This window comes from Xenopus laevis, chromosome 5S, assembly GCF_017654675.1.
Source record: "Xenopus laevis strain J_2021 chromosome 5S, Xenopus_laevis_v10.1, whole genome shotgun sequence".
Classification (NCBI taxonomy): Eukaryota; Metazoa; Chordata; class Amphibia; order Anura; family Pipidae; genus Xenopus; species Xenopus laevis.
In genome coordinates, this window is record NC_054380.1 from 112,477,864 (window position 1) to 112,492,912 (window position 15,049).

The following is a 15,049-nucleotide window of genomic DNA, read 5'->3' on the forward strand; positions in this document are numbered from 1 at the left end:
AATAAAGTGTCTCCTCTGTGTTCTGCTATCTTAATGCTGAGACTCTCTGGTGTTTTGATGTCACAAGGTTAACTCAGAATCAGAGGACACTGAGCCAGTGAAGCGCTAACGGCTCATTCTATTGAGGCTGCTCTAAGATACCCCACACTGACAAAATGAAAATTAGCTAATTCAAAGGCAAAGGAATGAGAAATGGGAACAGTTAAATATTAGAGGATAATTCATGGCAATAAGTAATGTAGTTAATTTACCCACTCTCTCTCTCCTGGAGAGGCTAGCTTCTGATCTTCCCACACTCAGCTGCACCAAGAAAAGGAGATGCTGACAAAGTGGGAATCTCCGTCTCTACTGAAAACATAATGAATGAAGGTATCTTGAGCCTTTGGCTCCCTAGGTGTTATTGGACCAGGAAAGTAATAAAACGTGTTAAGACCCTAATTGGTGATCAAAATTCTGCAAACTGGCAATGTGCAAAATTGTCTTAAGGTCCCCATAGACGCGACGATTCTTCTTGCCGAACGACCGATTTTAGGGAAGTCCGACCAATCCTTCGAAATTATCATGCGGTTAGTGGTATTCGAATGATCGTACATCTTACGATTTTTCGGCCGACATCTGTCGGGAAATTGATCGGCCAGGTCAAAAAATCTTTGTCGGTCCCAGTGCAATCTCTCTATGTTTGCAGGGCCAAGCAGGCAGCTCCCCTTTGTTTTCCTGGTAAATTGGTCTTTTTAGTTGATGGTCAATTCGTACGATCGTTCTGAGAAGATCGTGGTCTCACGATCAGGATCTGATCTTTTAAAAATCTCAACATCTATGGCCAGCTTTAGATACCTCTTTGGTTGGATCAGTTTGTATAGATGGCCATACACGAGTCAGCCAAAGGAATCATCAGTGATTTATGCTCCCTTCTAGCACTAGCTTTGGACATTCAAAATAAAGAATTTGGCTAAGGATCGTCTGTACACTACTCTGCATGCATTTGCATGATCACTGGCCAATATACCAGACAAATGCAAATTGCACATATGTAGCAAAAGTTGTAAAATTGGTAAGCAGGAGAACTGGTTGTGTGTTCTGACGGTCAGCTTATGTGTCACAGGTCTAATTCTGGATAAAAGGAGTTGATTTTTCACCATATCTAAACAGCCTGTAGTTGCATAAAGTGCATTGGTCGAGTAGTCAAACATCTCAAGCTCTGATATGGTCCTGATCCTTGAGAATTTTCTATCTTGATACCTGGGTGCTTTGTGGACCGTTTTTGACCAGGCCTGCTATCAGGGGGGCAACATACACAGGCCAAAAACTGTCAGCTCAGTCTGGAAGGGCTCATGTACTGTATGGGAGTAGTGATACTTTTTTGGGACAGTAAGTGATTAATGATGTCTCTTGGTCAGTTTTTCTGTTAAATGGATGAGACGAACACAGAAATGGTGATAGAGTGCAGAGACTGTGTGCTAGGATATTGGTCCATGAAATACAAAGGAGATTAATGAGCCCCATACATAAATTACTATCTGTAAAACCAGGGTGTTGTTCCTTGCCTGTATAACATTTATCAGGATGGGGGATTATTAACTGTGTTTAGCTATGGATGAAGATTTGTTTTGAGTTTGATGATGTTTTACATCCTTCTGTTTATTTTTTTACACAGCAGATGTTTGTATAGCATTGTTCTTTTAGCTACATATGGTATCATGTAGCCTCATGATATAGTGTGTATACGTTTTGCATGTTTGTTTGTTTGTCAGTTCTTTAGGGCTCATTTGCTAAAGCAGCACACCAAGCAAAGTCATCATTTGAAAATTCACTCATACATTTTATTTACAATGCAGTACTTTCCCCTAGAGCCTGTTTAATAACACGTTATCAAACTGAGCACAGTTTACCCATGTAGAAGCAATTTATTCCCTGCTTTGGCGAACTCTGAGCAAGTTTCAGTGCACATTTTTAGGGATGCACCGAATTCAGGATTCGGTTTTGGATTCGGCCTTTTTCAGCAGGATTCGGATTCGGCCGAATCCTTGTGCCTTGCCAAACCAAATCCTAATTTGCATATCTAAATTAGGGTCGGGTAGGGAAATCACTGTCGCTTTTCGCCACAAAAGAATAATTTTTTCCACTTTTTGATTTTCTGTTCCTAATTTGTATATGCAAATTAGGATTCGGTTCGGTATTCGGCCTAATCTTTCACCAAGGATTCGGGGATTCGGCCGAATCCCAAATAGTGGATTCGGTTCACCCCTAACAATTTTTCCTTACTGCATTTTTGTGTGAATGGCATTAATTCTGTTGCATGTGTTAGCACAAACTGCTTACGGAAATCCTCAAGGTAGGTGTTATTGTCATGGTTCCCTTGTATCTGTTGTGCCCAGTACCATTGCATAATTTCTCATACAATTTTTCACAATTAATCAGAGCAGTCTGAATGACAGCATTGGTGCTCAGCACAAACTGTAAGCATGGGAGCATCAAGTATCTTTGTGAATATCATCCAAGTAAGCATAGTTTTACTAAGTATTTGCACTTGCATTCATAAATAAGCCATTTATGTCTTAGTGTAGGCAGCAATAAAAATATTCTTTACTAAAATTATAATATTTTGAGTGTTCTTCGGTTTGCTATATACTCTTTTTAAATAGCTGGTGCATATTTCTATACCTGGAGGCTATTCTAAAGTAAGTAGCATATTAGACGTATTCATAGCTGGAATACATTATATAAAATAATTAACTATTCTCACAATGTTATTTACAATACAGTTTCTTTTGAGTTTTAAAGGGCACTTCAGTTCTTCCTCGCTGTTATTGTTTTACAGCACAATAGGGTCTAATTTGCAAATTAAAATGTGATGGATGGTGGAACAGTGGGATGTAAGACAGAGAAAGACGGTTCTGCGATTTACCGACAGATCCAGGCAAGTTAACAAAAGCTTTGTTTGACAGAAGGCTGTCAGAAGAATGAGGTGATAATGATACTTTTCAGTGAGATGGCTGAGCTGGGTACCCATCGCTGGGAATCAGGAGATTAACCCCACTGGTGCAGAAAATCATATGTGCTAGGCAAATGTTGAAAGGAAGGCAGCTAATCTCCCACTACCCAACACTGGAGTTAAATAATAGGGGTGGGGGCTGGAATAGGTTCCTAACATGGCATAAAAAATGACGTAAATCATGGCATGGTAGAATTACAAGTCATATAAAGTGAAATATTGAACACTTTACAGAATGCTACCAACCTCATCCATCCAGGATACAATTTTAGGTCTAAGACACAACCTGCAAACTCATTAAGGAAGTTTCAACAAAATGCTCCATAGACTGTATATTTTTATGAGACGTTGTTCCTTTTCTTTTAGAAACAGTACATAATGGGTGCAACATACAGTATCAATATTTCTGAGTATACCATAACATCTGCATCAGCTCTACAGAAGATCATATAAGGGACACATAAGGCAACGAGCTGCCTGTTGGGCATCAGTGGGACACAAAGTGGACATTAGGCACACGTCATAAATTATACAGGGGATCAGTACAGACCATTTTTTTTAAGATCACCCTCAAGAGAAGTCAATCTTTGCCTTGGTATAGAGGTTAATCTGGAAATCATTACCATTTAACTATGGCAATCATAATACTTTTACCAACCAATCACTGCTCCATTATACACATGTACCATACATTTTCATGTATTATGCAGGCACAATGCACCCCCTGTTCAAAAATATAAGGATATTAGAATCCACCTTAGTGTTTGATGACCAATAGACATTTGTATGGCTTCCAGCCTAGTACATTTGAGTGGTCACAGAGGCCTTGGATGGGTCCCACTTTGCTCCAGAAATAAAAAAATAAAATTTTATGTTTAAAATAATAGGCTAAAATGGTGTCCAGCACTCATGTTGAACAAGGGGGTATACTGCGCCATTAATGCACTAATTAAGGTTTTAGATCTACGGGTATGCCTCTAACTTTGCTCTTGCCATTAATAATACCATCACCAATTACAGAGTTTCAGTGCTTGTTGTATCAATATCCAATTTCCTCACCATATCATAAGAAAACCTTGCAACTTCTTGAGAAGATACAGTATGTCCCACGATCACTCATTGAAAGTATATAAAGAAGTTTACTCAAACTCTCATTTACTTGGCTTGACAACCAAAACGATCCTAGTCTCATGGCTTTCTAAGGTTTCATCTTATTTCCAACCCATGCATTGGGAGTAGGGTTGCCACCTTTTCTGGAAAAAAATACCAGCCTTCCTATATTCTTGCCGTTTTTTTCTATTAATAACATTGGTATCAAGCATCATTTTTACCGGCCAGGCTGGTAAAATACCGGCCAGGTGGCAACCCTAATTGGGAGGCATTACTTTTTTATAAAATTGTATTCCTTCTTCTGTTATTTTGAAATACATTGGATGGGCTTCACAATACACTATACTCCGTGATAACATTTAGCAAATTCTTCTTTTCCTTTTTCAAAACAATGTATTCCTTTCCAGCTAGAGGATATAAGCACAGTATGTAAGCACTAACATTATGGTATTTCATTATACATTAGGCATCCATACACTTATCCATTTGATCAGACCATGGACCAAAAGATTGTATATTGTGTGGTAGCATTGTTCTACTTCTTTTAACTAATGACACATATTAGCATATCTGACAGAAAAGGACTGATTACAAGCAAATGCAAAGTGCAACATTTGAATGCAAATGCCCACGTTTTTATCCGCAATCCAGCATTTTCAGCACAATTGCTTATACCCACTATGTAGCATCCACTGCCAAAGCAACAAAGAAGTGTAAATTAGTGTGAGTTTTATGAGATGCATAGTTTCATAGCAGTAATGGGGTCACTACCATCTAAGTCACTCAGGTACATCTAGAGTTACAACGTTTTCTGGAAATATATAGCTGCCTTTCTATATATTTGTTATTTTTGAATATTAATAATATTGGCATCTAGAATAATTTTAACCATAAAAACCACCCTCTAGAGTGGGGACCCAAACTTTTTTTACCCGTGAACATTATTCAGATGAAAAAAGAGTTAGGAAGCAAGCATAAAAAATATAGCGTATATTTTTTGGACTGGCAGCCTATAGAAGGCTTTGTCTGGCAGTACACCTGGTTTTTATGCAACCAAAACAAAAACTCCAAGCCAGGAATTCACTGTTCACTGCTTTAGAGGAATCTTGGATTTCCTGCCAAGTCCAGGCTGGCAGTAGACCCAGTGGGTTCCCTAGGGTCCATGTAGGCATTGTGATCAATTCCTTAGAGCCGATTAAATAGAATCGGATTGCAGGATGCACCCCCGTTGCTACATATATGCCCAGAAACTAAACTGCCCAGCCAAATATGCATGGCCACCTTTTTAACTCCTAATGGCACCGAAAACCGCACGTGTGTCCATGCCCTTAAAGCATTGTAACAGGAGTCAGGTTTCTTCTATGTCTTTTATCCACTGGCTTGCAACACTGATTCAGGAGTCAGAGCCAGGAGTGCAAAAAATGTAAACAACCAAACAAATAGTGCTTCCAATTACAATTACATTGCAAATATCTTTAGAGTAATTGAAAATCTGTAATGAATGTATATAAAATAAAAGTTTCTTAGATGTACATTAGCTTTTTGGTGGATAATAAACCTTAATTACTTGCTTAAAATGGACTATATGGGATAAGGCTTTTCTATAATTCAAAGCTTTCTGGATATCTGGTTTCTGGATATGAGATACCCTTAGCTGTATGTATCAGTACATCTTATTGTATTCTTTTATGCCGTAGCTTTATAAAGTCTTCTCGTAAATAAAGGTGCATATGTACATACATGAAATGAAAGCTGAAATCATTATTGATAGTCCTGTATGTAGCAAGAGATTCATGTGGCATCACTTCCGTATATTATCTAGCTGAATATTCTGTAGCTCCTGGTACTAAGCTCTAAACCTCTTCTAGAAGGAAAATGTGTTTCTCAGTTCTGTTTTACCAAGACCATGTACACAGTACATACTGTAAACTCAAGTAAGAACCTTTATAGAAGCAACAGATTTTTGGCATCAGTATGTAGTATATTTTCAAAGTGGTGGCACATGGCTCAGTCACAGTTTTGTTTCCCATCCAAGTATGACAAAGAAATTTTAAAAGTCCGTTTTCCAATTCTTCTGCCTTTTCATAAAATACATTAGGAAACTAAATATAAAGCGTGTTGTTCAGAGCAGCAAAAAGCGTTCTTTAACCTCTCAAGCCAAAATCATGAGAACGAAGAAAAGAGATCAAGTTAGGCAATACCGGGCCTCACAAATTGCTTAGCCTCAGTTTCCCTAACTCAATGATATCATTCATCATATGGTCAACCAGGCAACTGAGAAAGCAAGGGGGAATTATTGCTTTATTATCAAAAGCGTATAAGGGGCCCTAATGTGTCTAGCGTTTAACTTTGGATGCGCATTAACAAAGACTCAAACAGAATGACCGGAGGGAGTTAGGGCATCATTGTTGAAACACGCCAGCCCGTGGATGTAATGAACAGCAAAACAGTGGTGCCAGAGCAAACAAAGCGCCAATTCCAACTGGATTGACAGTGTGCGGGCGGTGTTAATGCCTTATGGTCTCATGGCTGTTCTACTTGTCATTAATGTCAGTCTGGTGATAAATGGCTTTCAGATAATTCCCATTATTCCATATATCTGAGAAGCACCCTTTCCAAATCTGCATATGCCTTGGGATTTTTTTTGTCCTGATGGAATATCACCTCCAGCTGCAGATGGTATCTGCCCACACATTCCCATTGTGTAGAGGTTCTACTGAGAGAGGCAGCATTCTTGGAAGCATGCTGGACAAGCCTTCAATTTCATTACTGTTGCCTAATTGTTTTTTCTTTTACTTGTGGATAATTAATGTATTCAGACTCTGAGGAAATGTTTCTTTGACATTAGATTAAATTCCAATGATCATGTTGAACTTGTGCCTTATTGTGCTTGCCTTAGGTTTTAACAGTGACCAAAACATGGAAATTGGTAAGCCAACATAAATGGCATTTTAAAATAACTTTTCCATTCCCACTAAAACTCTTCCAAGATATTTACTGTGCAACAACCTCAATGAAATGTTTCCGCAACATCATAACCTGGGAGCTAAATATATATTCAGAATATTTTTAATTGCAAATACTGTTTGAAATAGAATACTGATTAAAACAGTAGAGAACAAACTTAGCAATGACTGCTGTGTCAGAGAAACTGAGTAAGGTGTGAGAAGATAACTCGCAGATAGCAGCAATATTATTTTACAGAAGGCAACAGCCTTGCACTGTGGTTTAATTTCTGTCCTTGTGTTAATCAAGTGATCAACATATCCATAACATTAGAAGCTATTGGGAACTGTTTCTCATACAGAGGGACATCCTTGTGTCTTTGGGATGGAAAGAAAGTGCTAATATATACTGTATATATTTTTTAAATTCTGCACTGCAAAGCTATAAAAATATAGGTCCCTTCATAGTTCCCTTCATAGAGTTTTGTTTGCATCCTGCTCTGCCAGAGTCAATGCACAGAAGGATGTTTGTCTATTATTTAACAAAGATTGATGCATTTACACCCACGTAAGCTGCATGATTACTTTGTTGTTGCAATGGATACTTCTGGCCTTTCCATGAAGATTCTCGTGCTCTTCCGCTGGTTTAGGGCAGTGGCACACGCTGCTACTGGGGGAGATTAGTCGCCCAGCGACAAATCACCTCTTCTTTGGGTGACTAATCTCCCCTAAATGCCTTCCCGCTGGCTAGACTGTAAATCGTCCGCTGGATGGCACTCGGAACGCTTCAGGTTTCCGAAGTCACCCAAAGTTTCCTCGTGTGGGAGCTTCCATCCCCCTCTACTGTTACTCATTTCTAATGAGAAGAGTCTTTCTTACAAATGAAACTCCTGCTACCTATCAGCTCTAGATTCATAGATTCATTCAAAAGCACCAGTGCTGGACATCTATTTGGACTTTGGTTATTATCAAGAAATGAAAACACATCACCTGCATCCTGAGGAGGAGAAAATCTCAATGATATAAGCCAGTCCTGTCCAACTGTTTCCATATAATGGGTCATTTATTTGAAACACTACATGTTTGAGGGTGTCCTGATATAAATAAATAGAAAGCCAACAGAATGATAGATTAGATAGACAGACATAAACAGCTTTTTTATATAAAGTGTCACAGTTGGGTAAGAGGTAGGAAGTGGAAAATATTGTACATTTCTTCAACCAATTTATAAAACTTCATATTTGATAGATCCTAGCACAAGAAAACTTCAACTTGAACCATTTCCCTCACCTATTCCTGTGTATAAGAATTTCAACAAATTTTTCAACTAAAATGTCACTAAAAATGTTCTCATCAGCTGAGCCCTGGCTAAACCAGATTGTGTCCTAGGAAGAAATTCTTATGGGCAAAATGAGAGAATGCATCTATATTTTTGTACCCCTTGAAAATTATATTAAAGTCATTGAATGCATCTAAAGCCTTAAGTTAGTAACATTTTAAGACTTAAGAGAATTGTCCATTACAACAACAACATCTTCAATGTCTCTCTGCCAAGTGCATTTTGAACTGTAATATAAGAACTCTGATACACTAGATAGAATATGAGGCACTGAGGTATAGACATTCGATAAATAAAGAATAAGAAAAAGTCAAATCCAAAGCAAAACAATTGACATTGTTTGTTAACATTCCCCCCCATTGGTTTCAGCTCATCTCTAGCCAGAACATTTTAATATATAGCTTATATGGGTTATTCTTATGCTGCTATCTGTCCTGCATATCATTACTGATCTGACAAAAAATCTTTTTTAGAACCCCTTAAAAGAAAACTCTACTAAGTCTTTTCTTTTTGATGGGAATTTGAGGTATTTCCCTGGACTCCAAGAAGATTCATGCTATTCTTCTGACAAAGTAAGACCAGATTAGAAATGTTCCATCTCACTTTAGCTGAATTCCCTGAACCTTGCCCCTTCCACCCACACGTGTCATTCTACCTCCAGCTTGCTTCTCCTCTCACACAAAGGATTCTTAAGAGAAAACTTCTCCTATTTTCCAGTAGATGCCTCACTGCTGGAGATGTTGGTTGCACAATAGCCCAAGGCAGAGGCTTAAGGATGGGAGCATTAATTGCCAATTGAATCTATCCACCCACCTCACTTCCAGCAGCAGAAATCCATTGTATGGAATGTAATACAGGCAACATGTCTACGGTTCAATGATCAAAGTATGGCCCTAAAAAAGTAAACAAAGGCACCAGATTATATTTGGAGCCTTGTGTTTTGGAATAACACATCATTGGAGGTTATTTAGGAAGCCTTGCTATATGTAGGTATATGCAGCTAAATCCTTATGACAAAGATAATAAGATAACAAAGAAGCTGATCAGTTATGAAAGATGTATTCTGGCATTAACATTTTCAAAAGGGGGAGTATTAATTTTAAAAGATGAATCACATTATGGTATATTAGCGTATGGATATCAAACCAGGAGCCTTAACTTGTTGTTGGACTAGAAATCCAATAATGTCAGCATGCTGGAAGTTGAACAGCAGCAGGGTATATCAACTATATAACCATTTATAGATGTACTTAGAGTTTCAAGACTCTCATGGAAACCAGCCAGCCCACCACACCACAGTGAAGCGGTCATAGATGCACTGATACAGTAATACAAAACAAAGTTTCATACAATTTTTTTCATACATGCAAACAATAATATGTTTGCATGTATTGCCTATCTGACAATATCCATGGGCGACTAACACTGCTATTGTAACGATCACATTATTAGGAACCTTACACCGTGATGGGTACACTCAAATGCACAGGGAAACCCTGTGGATTCCGGTGTTCACAACACCCCTTTGGGGCAGCTTTCTGCTGCAGAAACCAACAGGGAAAAGTGCGTAACTATAAATAAGTCTTTAAACAAGGTACTGGCAAGGATTTAGAGAAGACGTGGTTGAGATTCAGGCTAAAGGTTCAAGGCAGGCGGCAGAAATCATAGTCGAAGTGTCAGGCAGGAGTCAAAACCAGGGATACAAAGACAGAGTAAATGCTTAGGCAGGATCAGTAAACTGAAGCCAGCTTGGGCATAGACAAACTGGAGAACCGGCTATTTAAAGAAGATTTGGCGCCAAATTTCAAATCCGCTGCCGAAACCTGATGTTATGACGCACTGCGTCAAAACGTGAGTATCACGATGCTCAGCGTCGAGCGTTGATGACGCCAGTATCCATTCCCCCCAAGCGTGATGAACTCGGAAGTGCGGGCCTGCACACCAGAAGTCTAGGAGAGATGAGCCGGGAGGTAAGAGACTGCAGCAATCTCCTGGCGCGTCTTACAGCTATTTCTGCTATTTCTGAGACATCACTTTTGTTCAATTGCTGTCAAGTAATTGCCAGAACATCATTTAATTTGATATTTGTCACTATCTGAACGTTCGTCGTAGAAAGACTAATATCTGTACGACTAAGGCAGCTTAACATACACTACAATAATTGATAAAGCAAGAAAGGATAGGGTGGGATGTGGGATGAACGGTTCATTGCTTGTCTCTGCTTCATAAAAGAATGCACTCTCACCAGTGAAAACCTTTTGTTTCTGTATACACAATATACGTGCCTAAGTAGCTTGTGGCCAGGTTCCCCATAAAGCATGGAATTATAGCAAGTACATGCAAGGAATGACAAAATTGGAACAGCATGTTGGTAATTCTTATTCATCTTAGAACAATTAACTTGCCTTTTAGTCATGTTTTTTGGCTGAACTGGTGGTGAGATGAAACTGTCAAATCTTTGGCTTCTCTGGAGCTGTGGGCCACGATCTGCCACCCCATATGTCATCATTATAGTAATTATACACATTATATTATTGAGACAAAGGGCTAAATATTCCACAAATAGCTTCAGTTTACCTTGCCAGATACAATTTTAACTCTGTCTTTCAACACAAACACAATGCAGTTAATAATCCCAAAACATTTTCCAACTTAAAAGCCATCATAAGTTTTTCTGACAAGGTGGTGTAATGCGCAAATCAAACACCAAAAGTAATGCACGGAACAACAGTTTAATGCCAAAGGGCAAAAAATTCATGAAACTGAAATTGTTCCACCTTTTCACTTACAGATCATTATTTTACACTATTAATCTTCTGTACTATAATTATACTCAATCTTTATACGGGACTTCCCTCCAGTCCAGTAAATATCTTGTAAGAACTGAATATTCACTCCCTTCTAATGTTAGCAATGCCATACATGCATCAAGATAGATATACAAACTAACTGCAAAATTACATGTCCAATACTTCATATGGATATATTAGTATATCATGGGTATACATAACTAGGACCCAATTAAAGGTTTATATTTCATACTTATTTGTCTGAAAGGGGTGCATATAAACAAAAAAGAGAAGATGCCGGCTCCAATCTCCTTTGGACTAATTATAATATATCAATAGAGCAAATCACTTATAAACTTTGCGGGTCAAATCCCTTATTTTTGTGTATATATATATATATGCATGTAATGCTCAAGTTGCTCAAGTTTCTACGTTGATGTAGACCGCTAGGCAATCCTTACCAAGCAGAAAGGGCTGTGGTTGCTCCGGCAAGTTTAACTATTCCTCGTACTGAAATTAAAAAATGCCATCCACTGGCTAAATTCTCATCTTAAGGTTAGAAACCTCATTGGGCTCTAATAACATGTCATAAAAGACACACAAGACAAAAAGGTAGCCGCATGCACCCACTTACATTGCAGACACAGGTTGCACCTTCCAGCAAGCATTCCACTCTTTGTGCTTCATACCAGATGTGCAAACCTGAGAGGTCCTTGGGGGCAAGGTGCATTGTGTGCAAAAAGGGTGACAATTTTATACTTTACTCCCACTTTGTAAATGCACACTTTAGAGTTACATAGTTCTATATACCCATACCTATACTAACTATAGAGCTTAGTATCACAATAGCCTTTGATATTATGTCTGTCCAAAAAATCATCCAAGCCATTCTTAAAGGAGAAGGAAAGGCTAAAATGAAGTAAGCTTTGAAGTAAGCTTTATCAGAAAGGTCGATATAAATACACCAGTAAACCCTCAAAGTAATGCTGCTCTGAGTCCTCTGTCAAAAGAAACACAGCATTTCTTTCCTTTTATTGTGTACACATGAGCTTCTGTATCAGACTTCCTGTTTTCATCTTAAACCTCCAGAGCAGGGATTGAGCATGCTCAGTTTGCTCCTCTCCCCCTCCCTCCTCCCATCTCTGCTGTAACCTGAGCTCAGAGCTTTAAGTGAGCAGGGAGAGACTCAGGCAGGAAGTGATGTCACACCAAGATTATATGGCAGCTTCTATCCTAAACAAACAGAGACAGTGTCTAGAGCTGTTTACTCAGGTATGGTTAAGCATTCTGCAGAATAAATATAGCGTTCTAGCTTGCACTATTGTGGGTAATCTATTGGCAATAAACTGTCTTGGAGCTTTCCTTCTCCTTTAAAGGCATTAACTGAATCAGCCATAACAACATCACCCCGCAGTGCATTCTATAACCTCACTGTGCTGACTGTGAAGAACCCCCTACATTGCTTCAAATGAAAGTTCTTTTCTTCTAGTCTAAAGGGGTGGCCTCTGTTACGGTGATCCACTTTATGGGTAAAAAGGTCCCCTGCTATTTGTCTATAATGTCCTCTAATGTACTTGTAAAGTGTAATCATGTCCCCTCGCAAGAGCCTTTTTTCCAGAGAAAACAACCCCAACCATGACAGTCTACCCTCATAATTTAAGTCTTCCATCCCTCTAACCAATTGCACATCTCTCCAGCTCATTTATATCACTTTTAAGGACTGGAGTCAAAAACTGCACTGCATACTCCAGATGAGGCCTCACCAGGGACCTATAAAGAGGCATATTTATGTTTTCATACCTTGAGTTAATGCCCTTTTTTATGCAAGACAGAACTTTATTTGCTTTAGTAGCCACAGAATGAGACTGCCCAGAATTAGACATTTTGTTATCTACAAAAACCCCTAGATCCTTCTCATTTAAGGAAACTCCCAACACACTGCCATTTAGTGTATAACTTGCATTTATTTTATTTATGCCAAAGTGCATAACCTTGCATATATCAACATTCAACCTCATTTTCCAGTTTGCTGCCCAGTTTTCCAACTTAGACAAATCACTCTGCAAAGTGGCAGCATCCTGCATGGAACCTATAGTTCTGCACAATTTAGTATCATCTGCAAAAATAGAAACAGTACTTTCAATGCCCACCTCCAGGTCATTAATAAACAAGTTGAAAAGCAAGGGACCTAGTAAAGAGCCCTGCGGTACTCTATTAACAACACTGGTCCAATTAGAAAATGTTCCATTTACCACCACTCTTTGTAGTCTATCTTTTAGCCAGTTCTCTATCCAGGTACAAATACTATGTTCCAGGCCAACATTCCTTAATTTAACCAGTAACCTTTTGTGTGGCACTGTATCAAATGCTTTAGCAAAGTCTAAGTAAATCACATCCACTGCAAATCACATGCCACTGCAAGAAATTGAGTTAGTCTGGCAAGATCTATTACGCATAAAACCATGCTGGCACAAACTCATAGTATTATGATTTGCTATGAAGTCCAGTATCTTATCCTTTATTAACCCTTCGAAAAGCTTTCCTACCACTGACGTCAGACTAACTGGCCTATTGTTTTGAGGCTGAGAACGGGGCCTTTTTTTGAATAGAGGCACCACATAAGCAATTCGCCAGTCTCTCGGCAATAGGCCAGATCTCAATGAATCCTGAAAAATTAAGTAAAGAGGTTTGGCAAATCACAGAGCTAAGCTCGCTAATTACCCTGGGATGAATACCATCTGGCCCCGGAACTTTGTTAATCTTAACATGTTCTAGTCTCTTTTGAATTTCTTCATGTGTGAACCATGCATCATTAGTTGTAGGAAACCTTCACTTGCTGGTTCCTCATTTGTGTAGACAGATGAAAAATATGAATTCAGAATCTGCCCTTTTATTTTGTTTTCATCAACCAGCTGACCCCCTCTGATAGTAAGGGTCCCACCCCTTCCTGCTTCATTTTTTTACTATTAACATATTTAAAAAATAATTTTGGATTTTTCTACTGCTTGCTGCAATATCCTTTTCTATAACAATTTTAGCTTGCCTTATAGCCTCTTTGCATGATTTATTGGCCTCCTTGTACCTTATAAATGATTCGGCTGTACCAGCTAACTTGAAAGCCTTAAAATCACATCTTTTCTTACCCACCTCAACACCAACACTTCTATTGAACCAAAAAGGTTTTGCTTTGCAACTATGTTCCTTGCTTACAAGTGGAATATACTGACAAGTGTATTTATTAAGCAGCATTTTAAAGAATTCCCTTTTTTTGTTCTGTGTTAAACCCTGTGAAAAACATTTCCCACTTAATATGTTGCAGACATGTCCTTATACCGTCAAAGTTTGCACGTCTGTAATTTAGTGTTTTAGATACTCCCTTATAGAATTGCTTCTGCAACAGAATCTCAAAGGAGACCATGTTATGATCACTATTCCCTAAATGCTCATCCACACAGATGTTAGAGATGAGTTCAGTATTATTAGTTATTACTAATTACAAGGTCCAAAAGAGAGTTATTCCCAGTAGGTTCTTGAACGAGCTGGAATAAAAAGTTGTCATTCAGCATATTTACAAACCTACTAGCTTTTTCTGTCTTAGCAACCCCATTACCCCAGTCAATGTCTGGATAATTGAAGTCACCCATAGCAACAACTTGACCCAGCTGTGAAGCCGCTTGTTTCTGCAAGAGTAGCTGGGCTTCATACTCAACACTTATACGAGGTGGTTTATAGCATACACCAATGATAATTCTTTTTGTAACCTTTTGCCCAGTCAAAATCTCTACCCAGAGGGATTCTACACCCTCACCAGTGCCAGCTATGGTTTTTCTAACTCTATAACTTGTCAGTTTAATACCCTTTTAAAATAAAGTAT